General features: G+C 41.3%; 1 protein-coding gene and 1 long non-coding RNA gene across 3 annotated transcripts in view; one reads left to right on the forward strand and one right to left on the reverse strand.

Moving 5' to 3' along the window:
* The window catches only part of cntfr (ciliary neurotrophic factor receptor), a 278,017-nt gene that overhangs the window by 237,472 nt on the left and 12,903 nt on the right, over positions 1-27,642 (reverse strand). The window lies entirely within an intron of this gene.
* The window catches only part of LOC127530811 (uncharacterized), a 232,295-nt gene that overhangs the window by 106,459 nt on the left and 98,194 nt on the right, over positions 1-27,642 (forward strand). The gene's annotated exons all lie outside the window — the stretch shown is intronic.

The raw sequence follows: 27,642 nt of genomic DNA on the forward strand, positions 1-27,642 counted from the left end.
AACCACGGGCCTCATGTTGGACCCTCTGGAGGACCACTTTTGGTCCACGGGCCTCATGTTGGACCCTCTGGAGGACCACTTTTGGTCCACGGGCCTCATGTTGGACCCTCTGGAGGACCGCTTTTGGACCACGGGCCTCATGTTGGACCCTCTGGAGGACCACTTTTGGTCCACGGGCCTCATGTTGGACCCTCTAGAGGACCACTTTTGGACCACGGGCCTCATGTTGGACCCTCTGGAGGACCGCTTTTGGACCACAGGCCTCATGTTGGACCCTCTGGAGGACCACTTTTGGTCCACGGGCCTCATGTTGGACCCTCTGGAGGACCGCTTTTGGACCACAGGCCTCATGTTGGACAGCCCTGCAGTAAAGGTTTCAGTTCAGACCCGACATTAAACCATCTTTAAAGTGAAATCAGGGCAAACAGTTCCTAACTACAAATAGTTCTGTCCTCCATGTAAATCCTGTTGGAATCAGTCACTCCCTAACCTGTTCCGGTGGTTTTAAATACTCCTCTCCCTCCTAGATTCCTCCTGTAGTTGTTCTCTTCAGTGAAACTGTTTCCACAGACCAGTCTCCTTATATTTTCCACCACTGATGAATTCTGACCTCGGCGTCACAGTTAGAGGACGTTTTGCTTGTTTTCGTATTTTGTTGCTGATTTTACTTTATTTTTTATGTAGAGTTGAGGCAGTTTCTCTGGAGGCATCAGTGGCTGAAAGGCTATTTATTTATTTCACAAACCTTGTCTGCCTGACTGTTTGGAGGAAGGAGAGAGGTAGAATAAAGTAGTTGGAGGGGGGTTTGCTGCAGACTGTGCTATCCTGTGAAACATCACCTTTTAGACAGGAACACACTTTCCCTCCACCTCACTCTCCCTCGCCTTGTTTGCTGCTCTCCGTTTGCCTGAATCTCCCCTGCTCTGTTTCTCTACACACAAATATTCTGCTTTTTCCCTCCTTCTTCCAGACCTTGACACCGGCTGTATTTCCCCAATTCAGCACTTCTTGAAGTCTCCAGATGACACAACAGGATTTCACGCCAGCGAAAAACACACAAATAATCACAACAGGAAAAAAAAAAAGAAAAGTAGCCCAGAATAAAAGCAGGCAAAATCAGCAAAAAGGACTCCCAGAAGGCCTCTGCAGCTCCAGATAGGACGCTTCTGCAGCATTAGCAGGCCAAGCTAGAACTATTTATGTGCAGAGAGAGAAAGCACGATTATGCAAGAAAAAGACCAAAAGGAGCTCTACAAATAAATATATGAAAATATAAATGCAGTGGCTACTACAGACAGAAGGATTAAAATGGATGAGAAGACGCTCAGAGATAATTACGGCCTCAGCGTGAGTCTTTTCAACTCCCCCATAGCAGCAGATCATCGAGTGCCGCAGTCACAGATATCCAGCTCTGATTATATTTTAATAACATCCCATCATAACACTACAGCACCGCAGCGTGAGGGCACTCAGTGGACGGACAAATCCTGGTAAAATCTCACAATCATGGCTGAGAACACGCTACAGAGAGGAGACGAGATGTTTGATCAGGGACAGAAAAAAACAGGTAAACGAGTCAGAAACTGAAAGATGAAGTTTCTATGAGCAGCAATGACCTCTTATTCTGTAGCAAAGGTGTCAAACATACGGTCCACGGGCCAAAACCGGCTTCCAAACGGTCCAGTCTGGCCTCAGTCAGACAAAAAAACAACAAACAAGACAAAATAGCAGAAAAATGAGACACAAAAACGACAAAAACGATAAAAAATGAGACAAACGACACAAAAGTTAAAAAAAACAGTTACACAGAAATGCTACAAATGACACAAACAGATAAATAATGTTAAACAAACAAAACATCAAAAATAAATAGACTAACAACACAAGCGATACAAAAAAATACAAAATGACATAAATGATACACAAAACAATGAAGAAAGCAAAACACAAAATGGAAAAAATGAGACAAAAACAGAAGAGGGACATAAAGGAGACACAAGACGACAAAAACGAGAAACAAAAATATGAGAACAACAACAAAAAATCACACAAAAAAGACAAAAAAAACAGCAAAAAAACATTACAGAAATGAGACACAAACGACAAAAGGACAGTGAACAATCCAGTATTTTACTTTCTGATCCAAACAACTTGTCATGGTCTAGAAATGATTTTAAATTTATAGTTTTACTAATTTACAATCTGCAGTTAATGTCTTCTCTGTAATTTTTCCACTTTGAGGGCCGGATTGGACCCTCTGGAGGACCACTTTTGGACCACGGGCCTCATGTTGGACACCCCTGTTATAGATGATAAACTGGTCTGATGTTGTTGAAACTGCACTGATTTTTCTCCAAACACTGCAGGTTGTTCATAATGTTTTGCATTAAATGGTAACATTTACAGAATGCGTTTATTTGCACTAAAAGAAAGAGCAAACCGTGGAGCTGAGGTAATTTATCGCTTGTTCTGCTGTGATCTTACTGCTCTGAGATGCTGATTCTTTACCTGAAACGTCCACACATTTAGCTTCTATTTTTAGAGCAGGACCACCACAGGAGGAGCAACACCCCCCTGCACAAACAAACTAAAAATAAAGAGAGGGAATTAAAAGGTTACCCCGCAGACTGACTGCTATAAATCAATGGGAAGTCCTGAGAGCCACTGAACTACACACACAAAAAAATCCAAAGTCAATTTAGCCTCCCTTCTGTTTCCCCGCCTGCTCTGTTCAAGCTGCTGCTATTATTAGCGAGCAGAGGATCAGGTTCAGAAGATGAAGTCTGAAGAGCGTGGAGAGGAAGTAGCTGTGTCTCAGCGGGGGTTACAGCAAAGAAAACAGGCTGACCTTCCGGTTTGTTTGTAGGATTTACTCACCAGAGACAGAAATATCACAAAAGTAAATGAACCGCATGCGACACGGCACGGCGTCGATCTAATGGAAGCAGGGAAGTCTTAAATGAACGATTTGTTTCGAGTGGTGTTCTGTTTAAATGCCTAATGTTTGGATTTAATAAGATGAAAAGACGATTTTATGGCAGGATGGCAACGCGTACAAGAGAGAGCACAGAGGAAATCAGTAAAAGAGCTCATCATTCTAACAAAAGGCGTATGCTGTATTGTTTGTCCCATACGCAAAAGAACAGGTGTGAAACTTTAAACAGCATCCAGACCAGTGCTGAAGCATCTGGACCTGCAGCTACCAAACCTGGTTCCCAGTTCAACCCTCTGAACCTTTCTGGACATTCTGAGCCGCTCATACATTCTTCCTCAGAGCAGACTTATTTGTTCACTGCAGTTTGTACGACTGCACCTCTGTGGAAAGCACACAACCAAAGGCAGGAGTGGAGAAAATAAAACAACAGTTAGAATACCATGAGTCTGAAAAAAGTCAGAGGAAGAAAGATGGATTTCTCTATTTAACAAAAACGCAAAAAATCAAAGAGGAATTGATGCGTACGAGACATTTCCAACTGTTCACACGTGTTACCAATACTCCACATGCTGTCGATATTCAGGAACTTTCTGTACGTTTCTCCTATCCGTTCTATGAAAACACAGCCTGCAGTTCAGCTAAACATTCACACAAGTTTTGATTGTAGTTTACAGCTGAGTAAATCCTGACTCGTCAGTTGTACCAAAATGTGTAGACTTTTTTGTTTTTGACAGATTCTGGTGTGAGCAAATCATTCATTTTTCTTGAGGAGACGAGCAGAATAAAGTGATCTGGATGAATTATCCAGACTGTAAGTTTAGGTTTCATTCAGTGACAGTTGGAAAACTGAAAATCTGCTGCTTTCATCCAGTTTCAAACTCTGATGCTGTTCTAGTTTGTTCTTACACCTTTAAAACTCTGTGGTGTTTTCAGAGTTCATCGTCTTTATGAGCTCTACTTGCCGTCATTCGGTGTGGACAAAGCAGATTTAAAATCCTCTGCAGAATAAAGTAAGAAGGATAACACAAATGTGACGGTGCAGAAAAAAAGACTGCACCGTTAAGATGTCAGAGGTTAAGAGAGCAAACAGGAGGCAGAGAGTTCAGACCATAAGCCTCATAATCTGCTTCATAACTGTCATCTGACATCACTGCAGCAGATGCTTTATCTTGGATGCTGTTCTGCTGTGATGGTGGAGGTCTGCCTGTCACTCTGTAGTCTGATGAGCACAGAGGACGTTTATTGTTCCATCACATGAAGCAGTGGGGAGGATGAGGAGAAAAACCAGAGTGGTGCATGTGTAGAGTGCAAAAAGCAGCTACTTTCTTCTGTAAATGCCTGATAAAGTGAACATACTGGCTTTTATAGGGACATGCACTCTGCATGCATCTGAAGGTTTCCCTGCTCAGAGACTGACCTTCCTCTGCAAACAAGTACTAAACCAGCTGAGAGGCGTTTTAAAGAAACCTCCTGCAGGTTTCAGTGCATGCAGATCGTGTAGGAAAGACTGAAGTATAATTTCACATCGACCGGGTGTAAGATTAATATCTAAGTTGGAAAGGAGTCGTGGTTAGATGGCTCACACCCTGCAGGTTTTAGGTATTTGCATTTTAAATTTTCTATGTGGAAGGAAAGAACTCAGGCAGCTTCTGTTGTAAGACGTTATTTAACAAGTTCTACACCGGCAGTTTACTGTCAATGAGAACATTCAGAAAGAATTCATGACATTTTTAAGAAGGAAGAGGAAAGTGATGCTGCAGCTAGTCGTAGTGTTATCCTTTATTTTACTGTTTCTTTACATCAGAGGTGTTTAACCGCCTAAGACCCAAGCTTTGGTTTGGTTTGTATTTTAGTTTTTTTCTACTTACTTGGGATAAGGAGTAACCAATAAATATAATAACTGGATAATATCTAATATCTGATTATTATGTTTATTACATTTACATTATATATATATATTTGTTTACTAGATTTACATTGTTATTACTATTACTGTTATTATTAGTAGTAGTCGTAGTAGAAGCAGTAATATTAGCATTATTATTAGTATTAACAATATGCGCTTTTGGAAAAAAAATCAGAAAACAAAAACATGTCCACATATGTGGACGGCAGGTCTTAAGAGGTTAAATTTAAATCATTTCTAGACCAGGACAAGTTGTTCTGATCAGAAAGTAAAATCCTAGATTGTTCTTCAGTCATTTAATGTCTCATTTTTGTAATATTTTGTCTCATTTTGTTGCTTTTTAATCTTTTTTTGTCTGACTTTTGTCATTTGTCTCACATTTTTATTGTTTTGCTTTTCCTTTTTGTCTTATTTTTGTCATCCAGTGTTTTGCATTATTGTTTTGTGTTTCGTTTCTGTCATTTTGTTTTTGTCTCACTTGTGTTGTTTGTCAATTTTTTTGTTGCTTTGTAACTTTTTGTCTAATTTTTGTCTTTTCGTTGTTTTGTTTTGTGCTGTCTCTTTTTTGTCATTTTGTGTCTCCTTTTTGTAATACACTGTCTTGTGTTTGTTGTTTTTTTAAAGTAAACCCTCCATGGTTCAGGTCCAGGTGACTAAATGTTGTGTTCTTTGTAGACACTCTGTGATCTGGAAGCTGTAATGAGGAAATGATAAACTGAGGATGAATGTGGATGAAACTGAGTTTATTTTTCTTAACAAACTTTTAGGAGTTGTGGTTATTTACAGGTTATCATGCTGTGTTTTTACTGGTTTTACTGGAGATCAGACTGGACTGAATGTGGAACCTGGACGAAGATGCTGTAGATGATGTGATTTCTCTCTCATCTCCTGCTGTCAGTCATTTCAGTGTCCTCATATCTGCCACAGACTTTATAGATTTGTAGCATCACATTGTCTCGGCCACAGCAGAGCTAAAGCGATTTGATTTTTTCATTGACATTGGGGTTTAGGTGATTAAAACCCTTCATTTACAGCCTCTCCTGTGGCTGACTCACTCAGTTTCACTCACTGACAGCAGATCTACAGACAGGAAGGAGAGCAGCCAATGGAGGTCCACAGCTGGTCAAGGCTGCAGCCAATCACCTGCGAGTCTCACACAAGCTGGAACAGCCACTAGAATAAATGTATTTACACACAAACATGTGCACAAAAGCACGACTGAATGGAGGCGAGCGGCGGTGAACACTTAGGATGGACGGATTCTAGCAGCAGGAAAGGAAAGCGCAGACATAGAGGAAGGAAATGCAGCCGTGTTTGACATTTTCAATAAAAACAACCTTTAATTTCACTCCGACACTGATTCATTCACAATACCTGAATTCATCTCTATTTGCTGTTAGGTGACATTAAAACAGCTACATCCTGAGTTAAAATGGTTGAATTAAACTATCAGGTGGTGGTACGACTCAGAAAAGGTCAACTTTCAATGTCAGCCCTTGAAGCAGAGCGTTCTCTGGTATTCTCAGGGTTTGTGTGAAGACGGCTGCACATTTTCATCTCTGATATCAGTCAAATATGTCTTTGTTGCCATTTTTGAGCACTAAGCAGATGGTTTTCTGCTCCCTGCAGTAATTCCTAGCAAGAAATATCAATAAAAACAACCAAATTTCATTCACGACTGAGAAAGAATGCATTTAACGTCAGCTTTCGACAGATCAGGAGTGGAATCAGGACAGTGTGCTTCTGCTTCGAAAGTCAGGGTAAAAATGTAAATGTCAAGGAAGCTGTCGTTGCTTGTTACTGGGAAATATTCGGGGCATATCACTTCTTACCCTGTAACTCTGCGCTTCTGTCAGAATCATGAGACGTGTCGCGCATAAATCAGACGCCTCGTGGAGTTGGATATCCAGCGTTTAGAAAATACAACACAGCACTTCAGAGACGTTCCAGCTGATCCTTATCGAGTGCTATGATTATTTTTGGCTTCGTTTTGTCAGTAGAGTGTGCGCTCTCGACTGTGCTTTTGGCTCATACTGAATATATTAAATTTAAAAGAGGAAATAAGAGGTTGTGATGGTGCAGACATGCATGGTGCTGCAGTCAATCAGAGAAGCTCAGAGGACTGACGTTCTACCTGCTCTCTAACCGGCTGACTGGAAGGAAAAACACGCATGGTGTTTATAGATCAACTAAATCAGCAGCAATTAAAACCAAAACACTCCATATTTATACTGAAACAATAACAGCATGCATTTGTCTCCTGAACACAGAACCACGTCCACTACCGTTCTAAAGTTTTCCACGACAAATTCAAGCAACTCTGGACATAAATGTGGAGTCATTTTAAAAAGATTTGAAGTCAAAACATCTAAAAACTGGAACCTTGTCTGGTCAAACTTTCCTCACATCAGATTCTTCTGATGTTAGAGCCTCAACAGTTGGAGAGATGTGGACCAAAGACTGGATTTTAGTAGAAATATAGATCCATCCATAGATAGAAACACTTACAGGGCCTTTATGAACACATAGTACCAGCCTGAACTGAAGATTTTGCGCTTTTTTCCATTTTGAAGAAGAAATTTTGAGTCATTTTTGACAATCTTTATCTCAGTTTGCACAAATTTTAATTATTTTGGGGCCATTTTTTTGTAATCTTGGGCAATTTTAAATAATTTCAGACAATCTTGATCTAATTTTGAACAAATTTAAGTAGATTCAAGTTATATTTTGGTGAAATGTCATGTTTCTAAATGACCCCAAACTTTAGTGTAAATCATCCCAGAACAGGAACTACTGAGGCATATGAAGTCAGTCTCCTATTTCTAGATTACACACCACATTTGTTGTTCAGCTTTAATATACAAACTGCAAATTGCAAAGTTTCCATTTGAAGTTTTTTTTTTAAATTGGGCTGTTCCCTGTGCCAAAAAAATGATGGATTAATCATGAAAGGCTATTGATATGCTGTTTTCCTCCTCATGGTGATCGTCTGACCACGGCCGCTCCAACAACTAGTCTGAAAGCAATCTGACTTTACTGCAAATCAAGCTGAGAGAACGAGTGGCAGAACGTCCAAAGCGATAAAAAGAGGTTCCATCCTAAAGTTAAGAGAGAGGCAAACTGAGAATAGCAAAGAGTGGAAAATAATAAATCCTCAGGCCAGTGAGAAGGACGAGGAGAGGAGAGAGAAACCCAGAGGGCCGTTCACATGGAGACGCTCAGTGTTCTCATCATCACGTCCACCTCTGCACCACCACATGTAAATGTAACGGTGAGGAGAGAGAAGGAAAGAAACAAAGGAGGAAAAATGAAAACTCAGATTGTCTTCTCTCCTCAGATAACAGCTGTCTGACATGGTTTGAGATGGGAGTCCACAGGCAGAGGGAGGACAGATAGAAGGTGGAATGAACTGAAAAGCTTCATTTAATAGATAAAGGAGGGAGGATAGGAGGCAGCTGACAGATACGCTCACATTTGGTGGACAAAAATGGACAAAAACTGGATGTGAAAGAAGCAGCAGTGGGAGACGTGTTATTGTCTGGATATGAGATTAAAAAAAAGTGATGTGATTGCAAAAATTTTATATAAAAGAGACGTAAAGGTGGAAAAAGCACCATAAACCAAGGCTGTAAATCTGAAAATGAAAATCTATTAAGCAGCCCTAATAGCCGACATGACTGGAAATTGATCTTCTCTGCTAAATTATGAGTATGAACCCTTTTTACACCTGGTTCCAGGATGATTTACCACCGGATGGACTGTTCCTACTTTTACTTTTCCCCTCCTCTTTTTATAAGCTTTAAAAAGCGTGCTGTACATGTCCAATGCAGCGCTGTTTGTCGCTCTTACTTCTCTAATTTCTCCACGTTTTGACTGTCAGCCTCAGATAACTATCGCTGAATCGCTCTGTGACCCAGGAAATAATGAGCTCATCTGATTTAAGATGGTCTTGTAATGCCGGAGGGAAGGAATGAGGGCTGGACAGCTCAGCAGAGGGAGAAAGTGAAAGCATCCTCAGGCGATACAGGAGAAGGAAGAGATACAGAGAGGGAGAGGCTGTAGCAAGGGGGAAAAAGGTGCAATGACTGGCAGATTGATAAAAAGACTGTCATCTCTGCTGGGCTGTGAATAAATAACTGGATGAAAATGGAGCAGAAGACGTGGAGGACAGGTGAGGTGGTCTGACAGCGTTAGTGACTCGTCACCTCCGATAGGAGAAACAGAAGACAGAGAGCGAGGTCATATGAGGAGAAAGCAAAGATTAACAAAGAAGACTCAGACGTGGGCAAAGTGTGAATAAGCAGGATGGCAAACGCTGTCAAAGTTAGCCAAAGATGGGAGAGACTGATCACCGAGGCCAAGTGGACGGACACCAAGAAAGATCAAAAGAGCTAGCAGGGGGAAATGGGAGGGATGAAGGGAGAACAGAGGAGCAGAAATGGGCTTAACTGCCTATCAGGAAGGAGGGAGGGGGTAAAGCAAGGCACAGAGGCTGGGAGAGAGTAAAACGCTGTGAAATGGACATGAAAATGAGGGGGTGCTCAGGGAAACGCCAGCATGCTGTGACACCTGAGGTTTGTGAGGGTTTAGGGTAGGTTGGCTCAGCACGATAAGATAACTGCCACCTTATCTGTGGCCGTCAGACTGCTAGCACACACACAACCCCACGTGTCCACACACTGTTTGGCCGGGGAAGCGCTGTTGGAAGATTGGCAGACAGGTGTTTGGGGCTGCAGATGTCCATCTGTGTGGGTCGCTGCTTCCATGTGTGTACATGTACTGTAAATACGACAGTTGGATGACCAAAATCCAAACACGGCACGGGCTCCAGGAAATATGTGTTTGTTTAATTCTGGTTTGTTTACTGCGATGGCTGAAACAATGAAACCAAACTAGTGAACTAATGCTCCATGCTAGTCATCCAAAAGGGACATTTCATACATATTTTCTTGTGTTTCATCAGGAAAATCATTTCAAACGCTCAGTTTTTGATCATGTTTTGTCCCAGTTTCAAACTTTGCATCCTCCTTCTCACTGATAATCCTTCACATGTTTCTACACCTTGAATGGAGTCCACATGATCAGCAGCCTCTAGCGATCAAATGGAAGAAGTTTGAAACCAACAGCCAAACTGTGCAACTGGGAATAAAGGCTCAGACAGGAAACCAAGACCCCACCGGTCACTGTGAATGAGATCCAGAGCTCTGTAAAGCTTTTAAAATGGACAGCCATGAACGAAGGACTCTCCTCACTAACAGACACATGTTGATGATTCTCACACCATGACAAACTACATCCACTGGACCGATCAAACCAACACTGAACTATTTGACCACAATTCCCAGCGGCACATGTGGAAAAAGCCATGCACTGAGGACCACTTCATTTCAGTCAGCCCTGGGGTCAAACAGGGTGGCGGCAGCATCATGCTGTGGGGATGGTTTTCTGAGGAAACGACACGCCATCGCAGCGCGTCGGCTGGTATGTAACCGATCTATCAGCAGCACAAGTATAGTCTGTACTGCACCAGTGGTGATTCTATTCTATTCTATTGTATTCTATTCTGTTCTATTCTATTCTATTCTATTCTATGTGTAAACATTCAGATACCCTCACAAATAACTGAAAACTGTTAAAAATCAGATCTGATAATTTGCCAAACCGATGATCAGTCGTATATCGTCGTATAAGACTGAATTCTGATCAGCAGAAACATGGCACGTGAACAGAGCACACAAATAAACCCACATGAAATCCCAAAAGGCATCAGCCGATGGGGTTTTCCACACCTCGTATCTCTGCAGAACATCCATCCTCCTTTAACTAACGTCACACAGACCGTCTAAAGAGAAAAACAAATACTGAACTCCAAACAGGATCAGCGCCGTTTAGACTCAGATTATGAAACAAATCAACACGGTGATCAACCATCGTTCCTCTGGCCGAGACTCGGGGACAAGGATTGGATTTTTATACCCGGTTGCTTCTACGTGGAGGGAGCCGGTGTAACGATTCCACGGTCATCTACGGCCATAAATGTTAATTAACAGCCTCGGCTACCGGACATTCATTTCCTGCTATAGCCGAAAGGGAGGGCTCGTAAAGAAATATACGGTGCGTGTGCACGTGGGTTGTGTTTGTGCGTGTGCACGGCATCATGTGTGACAATGTGCAAACGTCTGCGTGCTCCAAGGACGTGCCGTGATGCAAACTGTCCCAAAGGCTCCTCTGTCCTTTTCTAATACGGCAATAAGCTGTCAGCACAAACCATAACCAGCCAGACACACCAATGACAACACAATAAAGCTACGCAGGGCGACAAAGTCAGCTAGAAGTCAAACCACGGCCACAGGAAGGTGTACAGCCACACCGGGTCAGGACAGACTCACAGCGAGACATCAGAGAGCAGTGGATGCCGAACGAACTCTAAAAAACACGATGAATCACATTAAGGCTGAGTGTGGCCGCGACAAGACACAGGTCATGGCATTACATCATAACACAGCTGTACACGGTGGCAGTGAGATAAGGGTCACACGATGATGTCACAGCGGCTGTATGATGTCACTGAGAGGACCAAAGGTGTCAGAGGAGTCATGATGACACCATCAGGATGACTTCATTCAAAGACATTACTACAGACTATGAGGTGATCAAACTGCAGTAGATGTGTCAGGATGACAGGAAAAAAGTTCTTCAGACAGAAACCACAGGGACACATTCAGAGATCATTTAAAAACATTACAGAAGAAACTTAGTGCAAAAAATCCAATAAAAAAAGCATTTCTGTTTCAGTACAATGAACACCGTCTAAGGAGGTTTTCCCTCACATTCTGATTTCATTGGCAACCCTGAAATCTCTTTGTCTGCACTACAGAAACCTTACCCAGGAATTAGCCTGATCCCCCATCTTCATTCCAGATATCTGACCTCTTTAGCTCTAAACCTGCAGTGACTACAGCCGATGGATTAACCCCGGTGTCGTCCTGCGGGTAAAGTCACCCCATTTTAAAAGTGTGGAAAAAATATATTTTCACAGTAAAATTTATTATTTTCACATTTTCAACATTTTTGGGAAATTTTTCAACATTTTTGGTGGATAAAAGAAATGTAAAAAAATGTTTCTTTTAGAACATTCATGCTGGATTTTGGTTGATTTTTTTTAATGTTCTGACAGAAAAAACATCGGACGTTTTACTGATATATATTTAATCACTTTAGATTTTTTTAGAAAGATTTTTACTCATTTTTTGCAAATATTTACAAGAATTGTCTTGCCAAATTTGGGGATTTTTTAAGGACACTTTTTAAGGAATTATTGGAATTTTCTTAGTGAAGATTTTGCAAATTTTCTGAAATTTTGGGAATTTCTTTGCTGAATTTTTTTTGCATTATATTTTTTGGTGCCTGTAATTTAGGACAACATGAGGGTTAACTTACTGCCCACACAGAAAGGCACATTCAACAACATTCAGTTTAAAAATGTTTTGTTTTTTAGTTTGAAGCCGAAGCGGCTGCTGTAAGGAGTCACAGTAATCTAAAAGCTGCATCTAAATGAGGAAAATCTAACCACGAGGCGTCACAAACAAGCTCTTTATACTTATATTATCAGATCAAGCAAGTACTAAAACAGTTTGTCTGTTTAATGACATTTCAGAGAAATTAATCAACAATGGAACAAAAAGATAAATACACTCCAAATAAAGCTTCTGATTACATCTGTTCATCTGGTCTGCAAACGGCTCTCAGGCAGGAAATCAATCAAGAATCGACTAATTAATCAACAATGAAACAAGCCAGATTTTTGGTTTAGATGTTTAGATCTGAACAGTTTTATACCCACTGTTCATTAATCAGTCAGCAGAACATCAAAACTGTTGAGTATTTTTCATGAAACCAAGTCAGATTAGATTCTACTCTTCGCTGCAGTTCTGGGGAAGTAAAGTCAGTTGTTAACTCTCCTGTCGCCTTCATTTATGGGCACCAAAAAATATTCTTTGTTTCTTGAAAAAAAAAATCAAAAAATTCTCAAATTTCTGAAAATTTGGAAAAATGTCAGGAAGAAAATTCTAATGATTTCTTAAGTTTCCCTTAAGTTTGATTTTTTTTTATAAAAATCCACCAAATTTGGCAACAAAATATTTTTCAAAAAATGAGTAAAAAACTTCCAAATAAATCCTAAAAATATGTAAAGTGATTCCATATAGATCTGTAAAGCTTCTATCATTTCCTTTAAGAACAATCACATAAAAATCAATTGATTTTGTTGGTGAATATTATATTAAAGAAACATTTTTAACATCTCTTTTTTTCCACCAAAAAATGTTCAAAGATTTCCAAAAAATGTTGAAAATGTGGACATCAGAAGCTTCACTATGAAAATCTATATTTTTTTCCACATTTTCAAACTTTAAAACGGGTCAGTTTGACCTGCAGGACGACATGAGGGTTAAATAATAGTCAGGCTGGAATATTAATCCTGTGATTGAGCAGAAAATTCACAGAATCAGGTGATGGATAATCATTCAGATATTCTATGTGGCTTCTGAAATGTGATCATTTATTCTGATCTTCTACACTGTAGCACTGTATGCTAATTATCATTCTGGTTTTGGAAATACGTCATCTTGGAGCATTGGGCTCCAAACCTCTGGCTAACAGGACAATACTAGAATAATCAGAATAAACCTGCACCGGCTAAAAAAGTCCAAAAGCAAAGCAGCATTATTTTTAACAGTTGTGCTGTAAATGTAAATGGGTTTTATTTATTTTATTCAGCCATATTCTCTGTGGTGCCGTTGTTCTAAAAATCCTAATCTTGTTTCGGTGAGGACGGTAAATTAATGAGGATGAGAGCCGAACACCAGCGCCGTCACTGGCTGTGGAAACCAGAGCTAATGGAGACGACCCATAACTCTCTGTTTCCATCTCAGCGCTGATGCCTTCCTTCTCCCCCGTCTCCCATCTCCCAATCCATTTATCCATCCTGCCTCATCCATCCACTCCCTCTCCCTCTCTTATCTATCTAAATGTACTGTAGGACACCACCGCTCCGCTCTGCTGTAGCATTCTGACCATGAAGATGTTTTACAGGCGTCCCACCCCCCCACCACCGCCTCCTTCACCAAACAGATAGGAGAAAAGCCCCCATGTTGGAGCCACGCTTCACTGCTTTCTAATTATGTGTTCATGCAGGAGCCTGGTCAGAATATTTCATATAGACCCACGAGAGAGAGAGAGAGAAAAAGATAAGAGAGGGAATGAAGAATGCAGGAAAGACAGAGAGCCAGGAGGGAGAAGCTGCACCTTCCTCTACATAAACACACTTCATCTGTCCAGGAATACACCAGAACACAGACACATCCAGAAAAAGAAGGACTTCCTCTAATTAACCTGCAGTGCCATTAACTGTGTACTCTGTAAAAAATGTTTGTAATTCTACGGTGAAAACCTGTCAAAGCATGACGGTAAAAATCTGTGAACTCTAAAACAGTTTAATGCCGTTTATTTAACACTGAACCACCGAAACAGCTTCATCAGGAGAAAAGTGTGCTCTTTAGACTGTTTTTCTTTTAGAAAAAACACATTTCCCCACTCTTACAGTTTTAAAGGAATCATGCCACACACACACACACACACACACACACACACACACACACACACACACACACACACACACACACACACACACACATACACACATATCATCAATACTGTAATTTTTGCATTTATTTCTTGACAAGATTAACATTTTCACAGTTAAATGTACATATTGTTGTGCTATTAATACAAACAGACCATAATATTTATAACATGACGATTATTGCATTTATTTTGTGTTAAAAAAATACAGTTTGTACCGTTTAAATTGTCGTACTTTTGTGTTAATAATGGACATATTATGACCGCTATAACTGGAAAAATCCACGTTAAATGCACTAACTGTTGTGCTGCTAATGGAACACTGCAGTAATACTGATAATAGGTCACACAAACCTTATTTTATTTCCTCTTTACATGTACATTTTTAAGTAGATCAAAGTTTTCTTTAAAGATGAAGCTTATTTTTTACAGTAAAATATAGAATGAAGAACTTTTTTTCATCAACAGTAAAACCAGCAGTATCGACACATTTCTGACCATAAATGAAGAAGATGTTTTACTGTGATTTTACGTTAGCGTCCTGGAAACCACAGCTGCTAAAATTTACCGTAAAAATAATTTAAAAAAATTTTAAACAGTGCAGCTAGCAGCTAAGTTAGCAGGCAGCCAAAGATTAACCTGAAACAGAGTCTGGAAAACAACAATTAAAAACGCTTTAAGATCTGGACCGTAGTGGGCAGAAATTCAGAAAACAGAGAGGAGCAGCAGATGTAACTGAACAGACCAACACCTCCTCATTCAGTTCACAGCTAATTATATTTAGAAGTACTGTAGAACTGGAGAGCTTTCTATTGAAAAGCCATTTGTGTTCCATCCATCGCTGTCTGTTGTGAGGCGGTTCATGCTCAGAACAAAGGAGGTTAAATGAAAGTGCACGGTGCCGAGAAGCTGCTTCCTTCACTTCAAACCCTCTGGATCTCTGCAGGTCAACCGTGTCCAGACGGGTTCACCAAAGTTGAAAATATTTGACCAGATTAATGAATCTCAAAGAAAAAACCTGTCGTGACCGAGTCTTAAAGCAGAATTGATCTTTACTTCAGCTCCAACATAAACACAAACCTTCACCTGCAGCGCTCTGATCACACAATGAAGGTGTGCAGGCTTTGTGTTTTGGTGATTATACAATAATTAGACGGGCTTCTTGACCTTGCAAGTACAGTCGAATGTGCCCCCCCCCCCCCCCCACACACACACACACAGAGCCTCCCAGCAGCTCTTCTCAGCTCTTAAATGACTGGTGTCATTAATGTCGGTGTGCGGCTGCCAGCTGTAATATTTCCTGTGGTCATTAGACCATCTGGTGGCCTGACTCCTCTCATATCTCCATCCGTCTCTGCTCCTGTCGGCTGCCTTCATCTGCTGCTCCTTATTCCTCCGTGTGTTTGTCTACCTTTGCCTTCCTTTGCATCCCTTCAACCCATGTTCTGGCTCATGCTCTGTGTACGCCCCCCCACACTGACGTTTAAAAGATTATTTTCCGTCTCTTTCATCCTCCTGCTGCCTCCTGCCCCCGGCCACGCCGTCCATGTCCCTCTAATGGTATCCCACTGATATATGTGGCCATTCTGGTGCTTCAGTATGCTAATTGGAGGGATCCCGAGGCTCATTTACGAAAGGGGTCAACATCCCTTTAAATTAAAGCTTCATCATTGCTGTAATGATGATGCTATTGGAGAAAGGTACAGAATGTGGAAGGTTTCATCCTGGTAATGACTGCTCAGATGTCCGCGCACGTAGACGCTATTCCTGTTTCATGTTTATACATTACGCCAGAAGAAAACACGGACAAAGTAATGAAAATCTAATTATTTGTGGGTATAAGCCCTTAGAAACATTTGGGGATATTACAATGCACATTTAGACTGAAGTTTACTGTCCATTACAATCACAGGAGAATCAGCGTTGTATCATCACTGGTGGTTAGCCCACAGGGGTAGATGCATACGGCAAGAAAAGAAGAATAACAGCATTCTCCTGGTGTCTCTAGTGATGGCTACGCATGACAAAAACAGAGAGATATGTGGAATGAATTCTGCTGCATAGACCATCAGCTGCTGCTTAAACTGGTTTGAGGTGAGGCAAACGTATAATGATCCCATCAGTTTAATCAGCCTGCTAGATGTTCTAATGGTTCAATCCCGTTTAATTCATAGCTATGTCATCCAAACACCTGTTTAATGATGGAATCAGAGAGCTACAGCCAGAGTTCATTTCACTGACGAAGGCTTTGACGAAAAATATCCGTTAACGAACCTTTTTCACTGATAAAAACTTAACAAAGACGAAATCAAAAGTCTGACATGAAGACCACGACAAAATATAACAGACAGTTCAATGAATTAAAACAAAAATGTCAGGGCGGGACAAGCTGGGAAGAAATCCAATCAGAGTGACTCTTTGAGGGTTGTTGGTCTATGAGGAAGCAGCAGAGCCGTTCTAAACTTTGCACAGTTAGCAGGACGTTTTCACAACAGTTAGCTGGTTTACATTATGCTCAGTTATGTTCAGTTGCACAGCTCTGGTTGATTTCTGTTGGCTTTGCTTGTCAGCAACACGTGAACGTTTGGCAGCGCTCCGAGTGTTTCACCAACAACAGAAACATCAGAGCTCGCTCTGAGAAGAAAACAAAGAGCTGACGTCTGGCCACACTTCACTTAGGACAGGCTGTCAGATGTGAAAAGTCATGGTCATGTTTTTGACATCAAGAATAAGATCAAATACATGGTTTGTATGAAAGCTGTTAAATCTGTGTTTGTACTGCAGATTCAAACCTTAAAACTATTCCATAACAGACTGATGGATATTTACAATGACCGCTTATTCTGGACAAACATTTCCACTGTGGATTAGTCGTTGACTGAAATCTGTTAATATGTGGTCTACTAAAACTAGACTCAGACTCAGACTTAAGACTAAGACTAAAACTCTTATGATATTAAGTTGGCTAAAACTAGACTAAGACCACAAAGTTTCAGATGACTCAAATATGACAAACTAAATGGGGTGTTATTCAAAAGACTAAATCAGAATTTTCTGTCAAAGTTAACCCTGGCTACAGCTGAGTAGAAAGATGATCCACAGTGAAGACCAGCACACATGCAGTCAGCGTGCTTTTAGTTTCTGCTGATCAATCACCTCTTTCTGTGGTTCAGCAGTACACACACCATGCATACTGAGTGTGTTTGTTGCACTTTTAGCGCCAGGATTTTGTTAAATATAACTGCTAGACATCATGTTGATTAACAGGTTGGTCACTAACATGTCTTTCAGTAGCTTTTGTTCTATATTTCAGTAGCTTTAAACAGGAATCCTGCTCTTTCCAGCAGAAAGGACCGACCTTAATCACTCTTCCTCTGTTCTCTACCTGCGTCTGTGTGAAGCTAAAATCTGACGGCTTCAGTCTGACTCTGCTGCCGGCTGTAACCTCCTCTGCTGCCTACATTTTTAATGAGCGCAGTTCCTTTGAAGTGCTCGTGTAGTCGTGTAATAATCGGGAACAAATTTCAAAATTAAATAGAATTTCCAGTGAAAAAAGGAAACAGAATAAAGCAGGAATCATACCCAAAGTGTTTTTGTTTCAGGTGTTATTCAGAGTGTCTGTCACATTTCTTAACTTTCTGTTTCTGGAGGGGCAGAGAATGATCTGTTTTGATCCGTGTGCTGAATGCTCAGTGATATAAAGCAGCTTTTAGTGCCATCTACGTCTGAATTTGTACAGTTTCATGTCATAAAACATCTTCAATTATCCTTCTTCTCTTGAAGCGACTCGTAATCAATCGAATGACGACACGTTTTTCACGTGTAAAAAACCCAATGAGCTACGTCTAAAGAGCTGCAAAACAACTCTAACAAGACAGTGATGGGACGCTTTCACTTTCAATTTAGACATTTTCCTCTGAGGAGACGACTCGTTTCTGAGGTCCAGAAAGAAAGAAAAAAGAATGATTAGCATAGAAAGGTACATGTTTAAGTCTCACATCAACAGAAGGACAATTTGCTCAAACAGCAGGAAAACTGTTCTTCCTTTTCTCATTTTATCACTAAAATCTATAGCAGACAAAGGCGGCGTAATCTCCTTCCATTCTCCATTCACGTCTGAGACGGTGGGAAGAATCGAGTCTGTCTGCTTCTGTCAGGTCCAAAAACAACACAGTGCCCATGCTTCCTTTGTCTCTTTTTTCACAAGACGAGGAAGTGCACATAATCAAGACGTCACAGTGCAACAGCTGCAAAAGCCTGAACTCTGCTAAGATGGGCTCATAGGATGCATTTCTGTGCCTTTATATTGCTATTGGATCTACAGATGCTGTTTTATGCCAGTATCCAGTGTGTTTATGGGTTTAATGATGCTGATTCCATGAAGGGTTAACGTCCTCGCTTCAGGGCTTCTCCACGAGCAGCGAGTGTCTCAGTGTAAGAATGAGTCCCGTTCATGCAAAAGCCAAGAGAAATGTTTGACCTTTAGCCAAATTCAGATAATTTATGTTGTAATTAAACATTTCCTATGCGATGCCTTGTGGAAGTTGAATGGAATGAAAGGGGTTCATTTCATTTAATTACCATTCAGTGGCATCGCTAATATGTCAGCTATTCATTAACGCAGAAGAACAGCCTGTTTTTCACTCAATCACATATTTTATGTGTTATGTTGTCTGGAAAAATAAAAAAAAAGATGTCAGAATTGCACGAGATGCCTTTTCCCTCAATGGGGAATGGTCTAATTGTTCAATTTGTGTAGATGATGGTGAATAATACATGTCAAAACTGAGTTCTAATGGTTTCAGATGACAGGAGATGAATAGAGGTCAGACTTTCTAATTTTACAGATTGTTTTCATCTTGACAGCACATGTCATCTGTCCTTCCAGCACCATGTATTCATATTTAGGCTGTTATATGGGTCAATATAGAATTGTGGGACTTTTTCAAACATAGTTGGCAGGTGTCATAGTCGGCATTTTTGCTGTTTTCAGGCCTAAAATCAACGTTTCTTTTATTATAACCAAACACCACATGGCATTTTAGAGAAAGATTCTTCTAAATATTATATATAAAATGTAAAGTTATTCATAAATATATTGTAGCAAACCTGTTGACTACTTTATATGAAATAAGTCAGAAAGCCTTGGAGTCTTCCAGTCTTTTCTTCAGGAGGAAATGACATCATGTGGAGCAGGTCATGTGATCTGGAATTAACACACTTCCTGGAGAGGAGTTTTTGGAACAGGGAACTTAGTGGAAAGGGGTTTAATTTGATATTTTCCATATGAAATTTGATATATTGCCAAAAAAGAAACATCTGTCATGATCATCTGAACTTAATAAAAGAACACAATCCAAACTATTTGTGAATCAGCTCATTTTATTATTGTTTAGCTCATTAGAAGGTGGTTGGTGTTAAATTCAGACATTTATTTAGTTGATATTTTAGTGATATCCAGTCATTTTTTATTAATAAGTGATTGTTTCTATAATAAATAATGATGGAATTTGTACAGACATGATCATGATGAACATGAAAACATTAGTTTTTGTACTTTTAATAAAAATGAATACAGATATATCCCATGGACTTCAGAAGTCCCTCAGTTATAAACTGATCCATATGTACACGGTGCGTTAGAACTCTGCACCTTAAAGAACATCCAGTCCAGACCGCCTTCTACTCCTTTCAGAAGAAGCAGCCAGGACTCTGTACGATAAAGCTGTCAGTGCCTCATGGTGGGGAGTGCATTGCTTTTAAAGGGAATTAGAGGAGCTGATTTGATTGGCCGTGATTGATGCCGGCCGCTCACACCCCTCTGATAATGTATTTCTCCTGAACACACTCCGTTTTCCCAATGTGCCACAGGTGTGTTCTGTTCCTTAAATAATGAAAGCAGTCCTCTAAGTCTCACATGTAGGTCTTGTTTTTTTGTCTAATAGGATTAGGGAGTGGGGGGGATAGCTGGGAGTCGAGAAACATGAAAAAAAACCAGCAGAGAGTAGCCCATTATGCCATTGAAAATCCATTAAAACCAACTTTACATATTGCAGCACAATACGAGCAGCACAGGATCCATGTTAATTTAGGCAGTGGTTGTATTTGCATTCAGAATGAGAAACACTCTGAGCTGTTTTCTAGAAGTGGACACAAGGTGGGCTTTCCAGAAAATCCACATTCTAAGTTCACAATGCAGAAACATGTCAGGCTAGAATGGAAGCATGATTCTGTGTAGGTTCCAGTGTGAGAGAACGTTCTGCTAATAGGAGTGTCACAGCCCCGTGAGAATCCCTGCTTCCTGTCTTTTGAAAATAAAGCCATCTAAAAGCCTCACGCACATGAAAAACGATCGCAAGAGCTCCGTCAAGAACAGCCCGGAGCAGAGAGTGGGAGCCATTGTGAGAAGGAAACGTGTTCTTATTCCAATAATATTCATAATCCTCCCAGACTGAGGTCAGCTGAATGTACATAAATTACATTCATATGTTATCAAGCAGTGCACATCCAAAGGAAACAGCTGGAGCCTTGGGAACATTAGCGGTCTGATATGAATAATATCAGCCCAAAGAGAGGAGAATGCTCTGACTTACTGTTGATTTCAAAGCGGTTTTGTTCCGTTAATATTTTGACCTATTTTCTCTCATTTTTTAAATTTATTTTTTGTCACTCAAATGATCTGAAAAATAGCAGCGCCAATCCAAGACTGGCGAGCTCATTTGGCCACGCTTTGTGACCCGGCACGTGGAATCAGGCGACATTGTTGAGCTCGTGACACATCCGAGGCTGTGGAGACGGACGTCAGAGCGGGGATGATGTGGCGATCATTCGGAGATTTAGAATTCATGCTCAGTCAATTAAATTGTCCCCCGTAAGCTGCACTCAGGGCCATTTATCAGTGAAATGAAGTTATAGCAAAAGCTATTCATGAACTCTTGACTCAGCAGAAATGTGTGGCATCGAGTCGACCGCACTGAAAAATTGGGATTATGTTAAACTAATTAACACCCCTCCAGCCAGTCAGGATGGAGTGCACGCCGAGGCCACGGTGCAATTTAGGAATCACGGCTGAGAGGATGAGCTGCAGCCAGGTGGTCAAATTATTCCATTATTCCATTCCTGCATATAAAAATACCGTCTATTTTCAGGTTAAACAGCACCTTTCCTGACTAGTTTTATACACCTGCACCTAATGTGAATCCCTAAAGTCACTGGTGATCACTTAAAACAGATTTATATAAACAATCAGTTTAGAATTAGATTTTAACGGACAGAGAACACAGTCTCTCTCTCTCTCACACACACATTGTTCGCTGTGTAACCATCATCTTAAGGAGGCTTTCCAGTCCTGACAACTCAATTTTCTGATTATTCTAACATAATCGTGGCAGTTAATGGGCATTCTCATATTTCATTTAGGTTTTTATGAAAAAAAAAAATCAGAGTTTGAGGCCATATTACTTCTAAGTAGGCAATTAAAACAAATTGCTTCTAGTAATGGAGAAATATGGAGGCGTATGATAAGTTCCATATGGACACTTTTTTTTTCTTTCCCCTCTAACATTTCTGTCTTTTTGAGCTACCAGTCGGTGGATTTATGCGCTAGCAGAGGGTCATGAATCACAGCAGCCAGATTTAAATGGAAATACCATTGCAATACGCTCATAAGTACCAGAGCAAAGAGCCATATATTCTATAGAATGATCCACATGTGGACATATGTAGAATGAAGGTACGCACACACACTGACAGATGCAAAAACACACACACTCCCACGTTCACATGGACAACCAGGCAAATGGAGCAGAACCGAAGGGCTCAGTTTGGATTTCACACTTCAGCTAAACCTCCTTAACTTTCCTCAACAATGTGGAGGCCTGAAGCCGTGTCAGTTTCCCTACGGCCACCGCAAACATCCAGAAAACGTTCCCCCACTGCCACCGCAAACATCCAGAAAACGTTCCCCCACTGCCACCGCAAACATCCAGAAAACGTTCTCCCACTGCCACCACAAACATTCAGAAAACGTTCTCCCACTGCTCTGCAAACATCCAGAAAACGTTCCCCCACTGCCACCACAAACATTCAGAAAACGTTCTCCCACTGCTCTGCAAACATCCAGAAAACGTTCCCCCACTGCCACCGCAAACATCCAGAAAACGTTCCCCCACTGCCACCACAAACATTCAGAAAACGTTCTCCCACTGCTCTGCAAACATCCAGAAAACGTTCCTCTACGGCCACCACAAACATCCAGAAAACGTTCTCCCACTGCTCTGCAAACATCCAGAAAACGTTCCCCCACTGCTCTGCAAACATCCAGAAAACGTTCCCCCACTGCTCTGCAAACATCCAGAAAACGTTCTCCCACTGCTCTGCAAACATCCAGAAAACGTTCCCCCACTGCTCTGCAAACATCCAGAAAACGTTCTCCCACTGCTCTGCAAACATCCAGAAAACGTTCTCCCACTGCTCTGCAAACATCCAGAAAACGTTCTCCCACTGCTCTGCAAACATCCAGAAAACGTTCTCCCACTGCTCTGCAAACATCCAGAAAACGTTCCCCCACTGCTCTGCAAACATCCAGAAAACGTTCTCCCACTGCTCTGCAAACATCCAGAAAACGTTCTCCCACTGCTCTGCAAACATCCAGAAAACGTTCCCCCACTGCTCTGCAAACATCCAGAAAACGTTCTCCCACTGCTCTGCAAACATCCAGAAAACGTTCTCCCACTGCTCTGCAAACATCCATAAAACGTTCCTCTACGGCCACCACAAACATCCAGAAAACGTTCTCCCACTGCTCTGCAAACATCCAGAAAACGTTCCCCCACTGCTCTGCAAACATCCAGAAAACGTTCTCCCACTGCTCTGCAAACATCCAGAAAACGTTCTCCCACTGCTCTGCAAACATCCAGAAAACGTTCCCCCACTGCTCTGCAAACATCCAGAAAACGTTCCCCCACTGCTCTGCAAACATCCAGAAAACGTTCTCCCACTGCTCTGCAAACATCCAGAAAACGTTCCCCCACTGCTCTGCAAACATCCAGAAAACGTTCCTCGACGGCCACCACAAACATCCAGAAAACGTTCTCCCACTGCTCTGCAAACATCCAGAAAACGTTCCCCCACTGCTCTGCAAACATCCAGAAAACGTTCTCCCACTGCTCTGCAAACATCCAGAAAACGTTCTCCCACTGCTCTGCAAACATCCAGAAAACGTTCCCCCACTGCTCTGCAAACATCCAGAAAACGTTCTCCCACTGCTCTGCAAACATCCAGAAAACGTTCTCCCACTGCTCTGCAAACATCCAGAAAACGTTCCCCCACTGCTCTGCAAACATCCAGAAAACGTTCCCCCACTGCCACCACAAACATTCAGAAAACGTTCTCCCTCTGCTCTAAAACCTCGTCTAGGGAAGCTGTTTATGGATGAATACTTTAAAGTCATCATGTTTATCTGCTCCATAATGGACTGAGACACGTTTTTGATAAGCAGCATTTAGACCAGTGTCAGATCCTCTCTGGCTGATTGGACGTCTCAGCTTATCTTATTCTAACAGTCATAGTAAAAAGAGGAAGCCAATCAATGCAGAGTGCTTCTTACATGTACTTATGTAATAAACAGAGGGTAAACTGAGACTGAGCGTGATTTCCTATCGCAAAGTGGTTCCAGTTCTAAATATGGACAATAAAAAAGCCATTAAATTCAAATGAAGGAAGTCCACATTCTGACTTCTTTGGAAATATGCAATGCCTTCCCCCAGTACAAAACATTTCTTTCTTTCTTTCTTTCTTTCTTTCTTTCTTTCTTTCTTTCTTTCTTTCTCTTTCTTTCTTTCTTTCTTTCTTTCTTTCTCACCCACATTAACACACCAGCAACTCGATACTTCCCAAACTCGGAGGGACGGAGTACGTGGGACCATATAATGTCCATGACCAATAATGCATCAGGAATGTGTTGTGAGGAAATCGAGGAATTTGTCATGGGGAGGGAAAAGTGAACGTGTGGCAGGAAACTGACCGACTGTTCAACATGCCTTTGCAGTGAAATGGAATCCGCTCATCTCACTCGTGCATTCTAATGCAAAAACACACGTTCTGTAAGACATGAACTGTAGTGGAACACATGCAATCTGTTTTCCAACATTTCCCCCCCGGTGCAGGGTTTGCTACCAGTTCTCAGCTGTGCAGCGGTCGGTGTTGCCCAAATTGAGGACAAAACTGCCGTTTTAGATGAAAACCTGCAACAAATAGCGCCCTGTCACACACATGCATGCACAAAATGACGCATCTCATCAAAACAAAGTGAGATAATGTCAGTAAAACTAGGCGAGATGAGGCTGGTTGTGGCTGCCGGTGGCTGTGGACAGCAGTCAGAGAGCCACAGATGGAGCATGTAAAGGTTGCATCTGGAGGGAGAGATGGCAGACGGCGAGCAGGACTGCCGCCTCTGGGCTCGATGCTGATGGCTCTGCTGGTTCTCAAACGTGGCCTCTCCAGAAAAACATGATGAACACAGCAGCAGCAGGAATCACTGAGATGTTACAGCGTTATGTGTGTTCATGAATATGAGGTTAGAATTGTAATTATTGTTTCCAAAAGGTGCATCATTAAGAGCTGATTTGACTGAAATGCTAAAAGCGAACGGGTGCAATCATGATTTTTTGAAGAAGGAGCTTTAACAACAAGCTCTGATTAAACGGCACTCAATAAAAAAAATGAAATTACAAAAGGTACACGATGGCAAGGAAATAAAAGAAGAAGTAGGGCGACAGCAATGCCCATGACATGACAAGGGAATAAAAATAAATGGAGATATGTATCCCTAATGAGTGGAGTGGCAGAGAAACAGATGGTGTGTTCAGCTGGTGTTTGGACCCGGGGTTTTTATCCACCACACATCAGTTTGTTGGCCGGAGAACTGTGGCGCTACAGGAAGCCAGTTTACATGCTCTGTCCGGTTTGCTTTTGCCAGGGCTGCTTCCACATTAACACTGCTGCTTTTTGCTGGGAGGGACGTGCGTCTCCACAATGACCTCTGACGGGAGGCTAGAAATGTAAAAGCATTCCAGTCTTCTCATGTTAATAATAGGAAAATTATGTTAGAAGATGAACTGTTACACACAAACTACAGTTTAACCCAAGGATGTCAGACTCATCTTAGTCCAAGTCTAATGATCCAGACCAGTAAAACCACAGCATCATACCCTATAAATAACCACAACTCCTAATTCTCCTTTGTGTTAGTGCAAAATGGTATGTTTTTAAAATGCTCACATTTAAGGAATTATCATTCTACCAAACATTATGAACAACCTGAAATTTCTGAAGAAAAATAAGTTCAGTTTCATCAGCATTCATCCTCAGTTTGTCATTTCCACATCACAACTTCCAGATCACAGAGTGTCTACAAAGGAACACAACATGAAGCAGAGAGGATTTAACTTTATGATCAAAACAACAAGAGTCTGACAAAAGAACAACAAAAAAGACAAAATATTACAAAAATCAGCCGCAAAATGAAAAAAAAATGACACAAAATGAGAAAAGAACAAAGAACAATGTAGTATTTTATTGTCAAAAAACTCTCAAGGTCAAGAAATTATTTTAAATTTACAGTTTTACTAATTTACAATCTGCATTTAATGTCTTCTCCGTAATTTTTACTCTTTGAGGGCCGGATTGGACCCTCTGGAGGACCACTTTTGGACCACGGGCCTCATGTTGGACACCCCTGGTTTAACCAAAGAGAAAAGATGATGGATTATGAATCCTTTTTTTTTAAAATCCTCTCTGATAAAGACTATTTTCCCTGTTGCCTCCCAGTCTCAGATAGGTGAAGGTATGTGTCTTTCTATCTAGATCTCCTTCACACGCTGATATGGACACAGAAACCAGAAGAGTCACGTACGACCTGGGGCAGATCCTGAGAAAAGACGAACGCTATCTTAACGTAGCCGTGGGCGTCTGTGGGAGAATCATGTGTGTCACTGCCACACTCGTCTCACATACGGCCCAAAGCAGGAGTTCCCTCAGAGGACCCGAGGCTGTTTTAAGTGTTTTAGTGGCGAGATGCGTGACAGAGTGTCTACGGACGGTGTGAGTTTGACGCGTGTCCTTAGCCACAGGTGAGAGAGATGCTGACACCGCTAACGGAGAGACACGGAGCAGGAGGACGAGTTTATTTATCTGTGTCCGTCAAACACACGCAGACACACTATGCAGGGAAGGTCAGACACACACAGCTGCACGCAAACACTCTAACGGAGACTGGCATGCACACAAACACACAAATAAACACGCCTCCACGCACACGCACATCTGGGAGGAGTATGGGGATCTTCGGCACATCGCCAAGGCAAACAGAGGAACTGCCAGCGTTGACATTTCTGGGTGCTGAGGAGGCGTCTGAAGGTGACAGCTTTCTCTGGGTGCCGTTTAACCATCAACACGCTGTCGTTTAGCATCTTTACGTGAGCTTTGGAGGTTCAGCTAGACGATGTTTCTGATTAATCTGTTTACACAGACCGTTTCACGCTTGGTTTTCTCCTAAACGAAAGCGTTGCATGAATGTTTGATGACTCAAACTCTCGGGCGATTAAGTGAATGTGATTTTTTTTCTTATTGTTTGTTTTATAGAAACAGTTTGAAGATGAGTTCATGAGAAAAGGAATGATTTAGTGGCACAAGTAAGTTCACAGATCTGTAAGAGCTGAGAACAAACAGAACCACAAACTTAACCAGAAAGCAAAATATTCAAAGTTTCAGGGACAAGTTGGTCTTTCCTCGTCAACTGTTGTCAAAACCAAACATCCAAAAACAGACAAAATATTACAGAAATGAGACACAAAATGACAAAAGAACACAGAACAATCTAGTATTTTACTTTCTGATCCAAACAACTTGTCATGCTCTAGAAATGTTTTTAAATTTATAGTTTTACTAATTTACAATCTGCAGTTAATGTCTTCTCTGTAATTTTTACACTTTGAGGGCCGGATTGGACCCTCTGGAGGACCACTTTTGGACCACGGGCCTCATGTTGGACACCCCTGCTCTGTTTTTTCTTTATTCTTCTGTATCTAGAGTCCAGGTCGTGTGTCGTCTCACATTCAGCTCGACAGAATCAGAACCTGCACCATTTTGAGCTGGAACA

Source organism: Acanthochromis polyacanthus, chromosome 18 (assembly GCF_021347895.1).
Source record: "Acanthochromis polyacanthus isolate Apoly-LR-REF ecotype Palm Island chromosome 18, KAUST_Apoly_ChrSc, whole genome shotgun sequence".
NCBI lineage: Eukaryota > Metazoa > Chordata > Actinopteri > Pomacentridae > Acanthochromis > Acanthochromis polyacanthus.